General features: G+C 41.2%; 1 non-coding gene across 1 annotated transcript; it reads right to left on the bottom strand.

Annotated features, from left to right (window-relative positions):
* Nucleotides 1-3,800: 3,800 nt before the first annotated feature.
* Nucleotides 3,801-3,909, bottom strand: LOC116076664. The gene has a single exon (XR_004113061.1). It is a non-coding gene; the product is annotated as a U6 spliceosomal RNA (small nuclear RNA).
* Nucleotides 3,910-11,334: the final 7,425 nt, after the last annotated feature.

The following is an 11,334-nucleotide window of genomic DNA, read 5'->3' as shown; positions in this document are numbered from 1 at the left end:
CCCCCCTCTGTCTCTGTCTCTGTCTCTGTCTGTGTCTCTGTCTCTCTCTCTCTCTCTCTCTCTCTCTCTCTCAAAGCATGGTCTTATGTAACCCAAGCTGGGCTGAAAGGGTAGTTTATCTAGGATTCTCCAAGTCCATCTTTCTCACTGGGTAAATTCTACAGCTTTTCCTTCCTTTATTCCTTCCTTTGTTTCTCCCTTCCTTCGTTCCTTCTTTCCTTCCTTGTCTCCCCACCCCCGCTTTCTGGTCAGTTCTACCTACCCCAAGAAGGAACCTCCAAAGACTCATTTAGCTGACATGTAAGGACTGGGGTAGCTGGTGGTGTAGCTCCATTGGTAAGGTGCTTGCCTGGCATGCACAAAGCGTGCGCTGGCTTCTATCCCCAGTACTGCATAAAACAAAGCAAGGTGCTGAAGGCCTATAATCCCAGCATTTGTGAGGTAGAGGCAGGGGGGTCAGAAGTCTGATGTCATTCCTGTGCTACAGAGCAGCCCAGCCCAGCTTGGGCTACAGAAGACCATGTTGCAAAAAAACAAAGAAGTTGTAATTCGGGATGATGTGCAGGCATTATTTAGAGTATGTAATAAAAAATTCTCTCCTTAATTTATTATAAAATCACACAAGCTTAAATAAGAAAGTAGGGAGTGGGGAGTAATATCGCGTAACAAACAGCTTAAGATGTGCTCCACTGGTGAAACGAGTAGTTAGTTTTCAAGAGACAGAGAGATGATGCACATTACAAGGTCCTTGAACTAGATTTGACCTGTGAACACAACTTTAAAAGGAGAGTAGAGTTGGTAAGTCCATTTAGGTAGCCTGGCCTTAGTCCCAGCTCTTAAAACTTGAGACACAATGCGTCGTAGACTCTTAAAAATAACGACACGGGGATGGCTTGAGACACGCCTGGAAAGAGGAAAAGACGTATGATGCAGGGCTTTCAAATCTTTGGTAAAATACTTAAATTTTCTTCTTTAATCAAATGGAAGTCATTAAAGTATTTGAGTAAAGTTTCTTACTGCCCTGTTAGGAATATCTGGGAAGCAGAATCTAATAAAATGTCTCCAACACACTCCTAACCCGTCGCCAAATCAGAAGACATTTCCCCCTGTGGAAATATCTGTGATGAGTTGACCAAAGTTTGAAGGAGCTAATTTCCCTAGAAACAGATTTGGTGTATTTCTGGAGTATTATAGCTCATCGGAGGGTGGGGGGGGCTGTTTATGGAAAAAAAAATCTTAATGTTGGGCTCTTAATCTCTTCTACAATGTAAGCATTTTAAAGGACCGAGTAGTTAGGGGATGTGTAAGAGGAAAGCTCAAAAGCCTGAACCTCCGTTTAGCCAGAAGAAAATTGTAAGTCACTGGTCTCTGAGTGGAAGGTGGAGGCGTTTATCAGCTGCATCTCAGAATCAATCTGCAGCAACATAACGTCACGTCCTCTCCTCTCTGCTATCAGTCAGATGCAACAGGAAGCTGACGAAGGTGCTAGGCAGTTTTCCTTCTGCTGGGACCTGCCTGCCTTCCTCTGCAGCTTGCAGCCAGCTGATTGCAAAGGAAAACCGGCCAATGCCAGTCAGCTTCCTCCAGCTGGATCAGGACTAGCATAAGGAAGGAAAGACAAGTTTCTTAGATTAGTCAGTTTCCCTTTGCAGCTGACATTGGTGTGGGTTTTCTGGTGGCCCAGCTCTTTACAATGTTTCTCTCTTATAGCTCAGCTTTAAACAAAGAGAGGCGAGATAAGGACTTCTCTAAAATTGTGAAACATGCAGCATTATGTAAGTCTGTGGAAAATCTTCTGTTGACTCATGGGAAGCCTACCCATACAGAATAACCTACTTAATATGCTTAAATCTTGAGCTGATACATGGAAAGACTAGAAATTGTCACTTGGTAAGCTTTAAATCCACCCACTCATCCCACCTTGGACTGTGCTAGGAATGATCCCAAGACCTTGTTTGTGTTCGGCAAGGACTCTGTCACTGAGCTACACCCCCATCGGATGCACATTTTAGCCAAATGCTCTTCTACTCAGTGTTTCTAATTCAGGGTCTTGAAATGTAGCTGTAGCCACCCAAATGCTGGGATGGTGAGTATGTATCACCATAACAGGTTTTGATAAGTTTTTAACTATTCTTTGATTTCAATAAGACTCATTATTTGGGGGCTGGGATGATGGTGATGGAGGACACCTTACTGCTAAGTCTAATTTGTATACCCATCAGCCAAGTTATTTTTCTCCTGTCTCAATATGACTAGCAAGGAACTGTTTCCACAGAGAACATTTATTCAGCGTCAATGGGGAATCAGATTAGTTTAGGAAAGGGAAAGGGTTGGATTACTTCACACAGCAGGAAGTTCTGTTGGGTGTTCTAGCAGATTGCCTGCATACTTGCAGGCTTTGAGACAAACCCTATGACTGCTGTAAGAGACAGCTCTGAATGGTTGACTTTCTAGAAGCCCTTCGCTTTGAAAACGTGAGTTATCGCATTAATATCTTCTCATGTTGGATGTGATACTGATGTGTAACCTCTGCACTCAAATGACAGAGACCGGAAGATCGAGTTTGAGGTCAGTCTCTGGTATATAACAAGACTCTGTCTCAAACAAACCAAACCTGACACTAGAGAGAGGCTTGGTGGTGGCTGAGAGTGATCGCTGCTCTTGCAGAGTTCCTGAGTTTAGTTCCCTGCACGTGTAGGCTGGTACACAACCATCTGTAAGTCCAACTCCACGGATCCTGAACCTCTGGGTGATTCCAAGGGTGCATGCTCTCACATGTACATACCCACATGTAAATAACTTAAAAAGTAAAATTTAAAAATAATAGTAATAATAATAATAATAATAATAATAATAATAAACCACAACGAAACAAAATTTCCTCCATGAACTTAACAAGGTGGGATCATGATATTGCTGTGGAATTTGGACAGAGTGAGGTAAATTAATTTATCAGATGGACCATTTCCTCATCATGTGGTATTTCCTGTTGTGCCTTTAGTTTCTTTTTGAGAATGTCCTTAATGTCAGTAGTGCATAGTTATTCTTAAAACGAGACTCCCACGGAGTTCCCTTTTATGTTTTGTATAATTGTATGTGGACTCCTTTAGCTTAGTCATAGTTGTGATTGGGGAAGCAGAGAAGGTGAGGAAGAGCACAACCCGGACGTAGGAGCTTTGCAGAGGGAAGAACAGATGAGCAGGTTCTGAATAGAAACACAGTCAGGACGGCTGCCATTTCCAAGCAGTTGGAGCAGCTCCGAATGCAAAAGCCATCAGACAAGCGACAGATTTGCGGACGCTGGGGCATTCTCCTGTTCCCCCTCCCCCTCTAGAGACTAATTATCTGTTATTTAGCAGACTTGCTAATATACTGTGGAGTTCTCCAAGCAACTTGATGGATCAACTGGCAGATGCTTTACCAAATGAACAAACAAACAGAAAGGCTCTGTGCGTGAAGAAGAGGCTTAACAATCTGTAGACTTTTTCTTAACACTCACAAAAGAAATGGACCGTTTGTTTGCAGAGATAGCCCACTATTTTGGTGACACGTATGTGGTGCTGGGATGGGTCCTAGAGCCTTGAGTCTGCTAGACAACTGTTGTAACATTGCACTATATCCGAAATCAGTAAGTCATGTCTCTAAGGAAGTGAATATACCACTCCATCTAAAAATATATTAATTTCATGTTATTTTACGGACTCAGATGATTTATATAATCCTCATTCGTAGATACCATTATCATCATCATCATCATCATCATCATCATCATTATTATGTTTTTCTTCTTTTTTTTTTTTTTAAATATGGAACGCTTCACGAATTTGCGTGTCATCCTTGTGCAGGGTCTATGCTAATCTTCTCTAATCTTCGTTCCAATTTTAGTATATGTGGTGCCGAAGTGAGCCCTATTATTATTATTTTTTTTTTTTTTTGAGACAGGGATTCTCTGTATAGCCTAGCTGTCCTGGAACTCACTCTGTGGATCAGCCTGACTTTGAATTTACAGAGATCCACTTGTTTCTGGGATTAAAGGTGTGAGTCACTGCCACGACTGGACTCATTATGTGTTTTAATAATGGACTTTGAGTGATCTTTGTCTCCATAAAATTTGAGACAAAAATTGAGTATGTGATTTATGAGGTATGGGCAGGATTTTATCTAATCCTATCTACTCACTAATTGAACTGATTTTGTGTTTAGACTTTAACAGACCCACTATAAAGCACTATAAAGATGTCTTAGCTCTGCTCTGCTCCAGCCCCTGCCCTGTGACACTTCCCCAGGTGTTGACACTGAAGTGCTCCTTCATAAACCACCTGCATGTAGGGAACTCCGTCTCCATGCCTGCCTCCCAGAGGCCTCACACTCTTTCACAATGGCTGCTCTGGCCAAGTGGACTGAGAGGGTCACACAAGGGCGAACATGCCAAGAATGGCTGAAGGACAAACTAGAAATATCTATCTATCTATCTATCTATCTATCTATCTATCTATCTATCTATCTATCTATCTATCTATCTAGTGGCTGTGAAATACCGCAAGTGCATAAATGGATTAGAATCTTATCTGGAATACACACTTGTGAGACCAGGATAAGTTTCTCATCTGCAAAATGAAACTAGTAACAGTAACACTCAGGCTTGGGAAGGTTAAGTGAACTGATACAAATGTATTAGCTACTTTCCTCACTGCTGTAATTGAATACATGACCAGAAACAACTTTAGGAAGCAAAGGGTTCTTTGGGGTCACAGTTGGAGGGGATAAAGTCCATCGCGGTGGGCCAAGCACCTTGTGGCCTTGTGTTGTCTGCAGTTAGAACTCAGAGAGTAAACCGGAAATGGGGGCGGGACTATAAACCTCAAGGCCTATGGAGTGATGTAGTCTGTCTATCAAAACTCCTAAAGCTTCCACAGCCTTCCCAAACAGCTCCATCAGCTTGGACTGAGTGTTCAAACACACACGCCAATGGGGGACAACTCACATTTAAACCGCAACAATAAGTACCTGGCATACGATCGGTATGGTACCGATCTTCTATTATTATTAGTTATTATTATACTTGAATCATCACATATGTGGAAGGTTATTGTGTAAGAGGAAGGATTTGACCCATGGGCAGAACAACAGCTTATTTTATTTTGACTCAAAGGTGGAACCTATAAGGACAATGGTGGACACTAGGTCATTATGAAACAAGGGTCGCAAAGAATTAGAATTTCGCCAGGAATCTCATGTCCAGGGAGGGAAATGCTGAACCACTGGTAGAGAGTGGAAAATTGCCTCCCAGGAAGAGAGTTCACAGGGCTCTGAGGGCCATTCCAGATGCTGACATCTGTATACCTCCTGGCTTGTCTTTCATCTGTTCCTTGAAAATATAACACATATACAGGCAAGATAGGGAGAAAGTAGGCATCTTTCTCTTCTAGGTTTAGCCAAGCTATATATAAATCTGTTTTCTGGCTGGGTATGTGGCTCAGCGGGTAAAGTGCTTACCTAGTACCATAAAGCTCTGGGTTTAATTTTTAGTGCCACATAAAACCAAACAAAATGGTACAGGCCTTTAATCCAGCACTTGGGAGGTGAAGGCAGGGAGACCAGAAGGTCAAGACTAGTAAGTCTAGGTTAGCCTGGGCTGCATGAAAACCTCTCTCAAAAAATAAAATAAATCCATTTTTCCTTTACCAATATCTGTCTCCTAATTTCTTTTAAAATAAGGAGGAATTCAGGTAGTGGGCTTGTGGCTGGTAGTCTGGGATTCTTCAATCAGAAGAGGCTAGGGTGTGGAATGGATGCTGGGCAAAGCCAAGTCCTGCCTCTCTTCAGCTGCCCTTCCTCCCAGGACCAAATTTTCTTCCTTTCTTTTGACCTCAAATGAGGGCTTGAAGACCCGGAGGGGTTGAAGACAGAGTTGATGTTTTCTCATTGGCTTGATCAGGCTTCTTCCCAAACCGAGGAAGAATGCTCCTGGCATCGATTCAGCATCTCCTCTCTTCCATCTTTCGCCTGCCTCCCACTCAAAACCAGATAGAGACAGTTGGTGCCTGTGTATGCATGTTGCTTTAAATTATGAAGTGAACCATAAATGTCTCTCTCTTTCTCTCTTCTGTTTTCTGTTATTTTCCTCTCCACATTTTACTTTTGATGAACATGAATTTGTGGTACATGTTAATAGGGTTCTGTCAGTTATTACCAAATATATATATAGCGTGGCTCATTAGCTCTAACTACCCTTTATCTAAATTGCAGCAAACACCATTCTCCATTCAGCTTGGATACTTTCGTCAGTGCTTCCACATATGAGGGAGAACACATGGTACTTGTCTTTCTGTGTCTGGCTTATTTCATTCAAAATAGCATCCTCAAGTAATATCCATTTTGCTGAAAATAACAGGATTTTGTTTTTCAGGGCATTTTGCATTTATACATTTATTCATCGATGGACATCTAGACTGGTGAAATAGCTTGCGTATTATGTATAATGCAACAATAAATACAGCATGCAAGGATCTCTATGGTTTGGTTATTTCATTTCCTTTGGATATAAACCCAGAAGTGAGGCTAATGGATCGTATGGTAGAGCTCTTTTTAGGTTTGTGTTTAAACTGCTGTACTGTTTCCCATTGGGACAATCTAAATATTATTAACATTGTTTGTCTTAGTTCAGATTTTATTGCTGTGAAGAGACACCATGACCAAGGCAACTTTTATAAAAGAAAACATTTAACTGGGGCTGGTTTCAGAGGTTCAGTCCGTTATCATCATGGCAGGAAGCATGGTAGCATGCAGGCAGGCATGGAGCTGGAGAAGGAGCTGAGAGTTCTACATCTTGATCCACAGGCAGCCAGGAAGAAGGTCTGGATCACACTGGCCAGACTTTGAAGCCTCAAAGCCTTGCCTCCACAGTGATTCACTTCCTCTAACAAGGCCACATCTCCTCCAATAAGGCCACACCTTATGGGCCAAGCATACTCAACCCAAAGTTACTCACACACTTAGGCAATCTCCATTAAAATGCTACAAAATAATATTCTTTAGTCACTACAACAAAAAAACACACTGAACCCTAAAATTTATATGGGAATATGAAAGACTTCCAGTAATCTTGAAAAAAAAATATAAATTTAAAGGAACAGGTGATAAGTATGACTCAGTGGGTGAAGGACATGATATGCCAGTCTTAGGATCTGAGTTTGGATTGGAGGGATCCACATAAAAAGTGTGTCATACATGTCTACAATACCAGCACTGCAGAAAGAGGGACAGGAAGGGCCTCAGGAGCTGTTGCTTAAGCCAGTCTAGCTGAATTGCAACACTCCAGGTTCAGTGAGAGACCCTGTTTCAAAAAATAAGGTAGAGAAAAATTGAGAAAGACATTCAACAATGGTCCTCTGGCCTTCACACACATACACTCACACACACACACATACACACACACACACACACACACACACACACACACCACACATACACACACACCACACATACACACATACACACTACACATACCATACACACATGTGCCACACATACACACACACTTCCCACCACACATACACATATACATACACATACATGCACCACACACACACACACACACACACATGCATATACACACACCTCCCATCACACATGCAGATACTCAAAGGTCAAATTTAGAGGCTTTACAATACCACACATACACACACACACCACACATACACCCCCCACACACACACATGCATACACACACACCTCCCACCACACATGCAGATACCCAAAGATCAAATTTAGAGGCTTTACAATACCTGATTTAAAGATATTATGAAGTTACTGTAACTATAACAGCATGGAAATGGCATTAAAACAAAACAAACAAAAACAAAAAAGAGACACATGAACCAATACAGCAGAATAATACTCCAGAAGCAAACCTGCGTACCTACATCTAACCAAGTCTCAGAAAAGGCTCGAAAGACGTACAGTAGAGAAAGTGAAGCTTCTCTAACATATGACACTGGAACAGTTGGATGTCCATGATCAAGAAGTTGAAACCTGACCCATATCTCTCATTCCATATAAAACCCAACTAAAAATGGATCAAAGACCTGAGCGTAAGAACTAAAATTATAGAACAACTAGAGAAAAACAAAAGGAAACCAAGAGGAGCTGCTCAGGCCTATAATCTTAGTACTGGGGGAAGTAGAGACAGAAGGGTCAAGAGTGAAAGCCGAGCCTTGTCTATCTCGTGAGTTTGAGACCAGCCGTGGTTACATGAGACCCTTGTCTTTAAAAACAACAACAAAAATATCAAAACAATAAATAAGGGAACATCAGGAAACCTCTTCAAGACGTTGGTATAGGCAATGAATGAAGTTTTGCATATGATCTCACTAACACTGAACAGCCGTAGGTGACCTTCACTTAACAGGCTATGACTCTATTTCAGATGATGGGGAAAGAAGAAACCTTTCTGGGGGTGAGCTTCTCATTGGTAAAGTTGGTTTTATTGGATGTTGTAATGAAGGGGATGGGGATAGATGACATTCAATTTTTCAATTTGAATGGAGATTACCAAATCCACAGTGTACCCAGCAGTATTTTTGTAGTGGGCTAGCCTGATGCTGCTTGTATTCTAATGCTAATATTGGACCCCCAAGACCTGATTGTCCCAGAGACAAGAGAATCTGCTGGTAAGCAAGAAGCAAGTGATCCAAGTGACCCTGCCCCCAAGTTATTTCTGATTGGTAAAGATGCTAACCACCAATAGTTGGGCAGAAGAGACATAGGTGGAGTTTAGGGTTCCTAGGCTTGGGGTCAGAGGACAACCAAAAGGGGAAGAAGAAGGTGGAGGAGGATGAGAAGGAGAAGGAGGAGGAGGAGGAAGAAAAGCCACCATGGGTTAAGTGAGTTCAAGAGAACATGGCCCCGAGGGCTGACCAATTGGAGTTTAAGAGCAGCCCAGATGAAACATAGTAAGTAATAACTTGTTATTGATAGGAAAGTAGATTCTAATAGTATAGAGGGTAAATATCTGCCCAGCTTTTGTGTTGTTTAAGGCTTATTGTAAATATAAAGGTTGTGTGTGTCTTTTATCCGGGAGCTAAATGGTCAAAGGTATGGTAGAAACCCCAGATAGGGATTAAATGATTTCTATAACAGATTTTAGGCACCACTTCACTTTTCAGGGCTTTCTGTTCCAGGCTTTCTTCTGAGAGTCTTCAATTCTCAAGAGTCTGACATTGTACACTGAAGGACACGTGACCAGTGTCACATTCTTTTAATAGATTGTTACTAAGCTATAGTTTGTTACAGATTAATGTATATCTTTCTGATAAAAACTTTACTGATATCATGGAGTAATGACTTAACATAAGTCTTAGTGTTCTATTTGGCTTTTGATGTCAGTTGGGCATAGCCTAGAGTCATCTGAGAGAGGAGTCTCAATTGAGAGATTATCCAGTTCTGACTGGCTTGTGAGAACGTCCATGGGGCATTGTCTCCATGGTTAATTGATGTAGGAGGGTGCAGCCCATTGTGGGCAGCACTATTCCCTGGGCAGGTGGTACTGGGTTGTATAAGAAAGCTAGCTAAGCATGAGCCAGTAAGCTTCAAGTTCTTGCTTGAATTCTTGCCTTGATTTCCCTCAATGATAGACTACAATCTGTAGTGTAAAATATACTCCTTTCCCCACTAATTTGCTTATGGTTGGGAGTGTTTTATCCCAGCAACAGAGACTAGAACAGTTAACAGTTAACAGAATGTGAAGAAGATTAGTGGGGACAAGAAAACCCTTGAATGGTCCTTAATTGCACAACCATTTAGTGTGTCTCCTCATGAGACAGGACCACCTTGAGTAAAACTATTAGTGGTAACAAATGATGTAGTATAACAATTAAGAGTATAGATTTTTAAATTCAGACAACTCTTTAGCATCCAAACTAAACCCCTTTCTACCTATGTGAGTACTAGATAAACGTCGATTTTTAAAATATATGCTACATGATCATTGTGGTGAAATTGCCTTAAATAATTGAATATATATATATATATAGCATACATGGTACATGCTAAGAGCTCAGTAATTGGTAGTTATTATTCTCATTATTAAGAATTGGAAAATTGCTCACAGGGTGCTCTCCTCCTTTTTATAAGCTCAAATGTCCTCTATATTTAAAAAAAACAATGTATGTTTCATTTTTATTAATTAAAGGATTAGTATTCTTAAATTTAATTCAGCTGGGAATATGTTCAGGAATGTTTTGGTGAATGGCAGTAAGCCACTCCTTCTTTCTCCTCCTTACTGAAGTTAAGCAGTATTCTCTTTAGCTTGGATTTTAAAGTCCTAAATATCTAGTCTTTGCTTGTCCTCCCTCCCTCCTGCATCTCTCCCTTCTTTCCTTCCTTCCCTGCCTCCACTTCTTCCTTCCTTCCTTCCTTCCTTCCTTCCTTCCTTCCTTCCTTCCTCTCTCTCCCTCCCTCCCCTCCTTCCTCCTTTTTTCTTTCTTTCTTTCTCTCTCTCTTTCTCTTTCTTTCTTTTTTCTCTCTTTCTCTCTCTTTCTGCCTGCCTGCCTGCCTGTCTGTCTGTCTGTCTGTCTGTCTTGGGTTTGGGGGATGGCCCATAGGACTTGTGGCTGCTAGGCAAGCACTCTACCATACTATAGAGCTATATCTCCAGCCCTTAGTTTTGCAACACAGGTGCTTGCTCTGCATCCCAGGCTGACTTCAACTCCTCATCTTCCTACATCAGCCTCATGAGTGCTGGGATTTTATGCTTCCACTAATGTAACAGCTTGTTCATATCTTATCTTATCTTACTTGAGAGTGACTCAAGTATCAGGGTGTTATTTCAGTGAGGCTGTCTTTAAGGGGAGCATTGGAGAAATGAACAGAACGACTCTGAGAGCTCTTGACAGATAAGCTGAAGACTCCTAACTAGTCTGGCTCGGCCTGATAGGATAACAAGTCACACATCAGTTGAGTTGATGTCCAATCTGCAAAGTTCTTACTCAAAGGATGCCACTGTCATGAAGTTGTTGTGATTCAGAACCACAGATCATTTGTATTTTTGAAATTATATATATATATATATCCACAAATAACTTTTCATTTTTTATTTTAAATACATGGTATGATTTCATATATTATTGCAATATTATATTTATGATATTTATCCACTTGGATGATTTCTTTTGTGTGTCCATCCACTTACAGCTATGTAGAGATAATGTCATGAACACATCACTCTAAATGTTAAGATTACCAAGGACAACTAGCATGAACCAAACCCAACAGCATTTTAAGCGCAGTAAGTAAAATCATGCTCTTGTGTCCAAACCCGAAGACTAGTTCTGG

The sequence above is a fragment of the Mastomys coucha genome, unplaced genomic scaffold (genome assembly GCF_008632895.1).
Source record: "Mastomys coucha isolate ucsf_1 unplaced genomic scaffold, UCSF_Mcou_1 pScaffold4, whole genome shotgun sequence".
NCBI lineage: Eukaryota > Metazoa > Chordata > Mammalia > Rodentia > Muridae > Mastomys > Mastomys coucha.
Note: the sequence above shows the minus strand (reverse complement) of the source record. Positions and strands in the feature narration are given on the sequence as shown.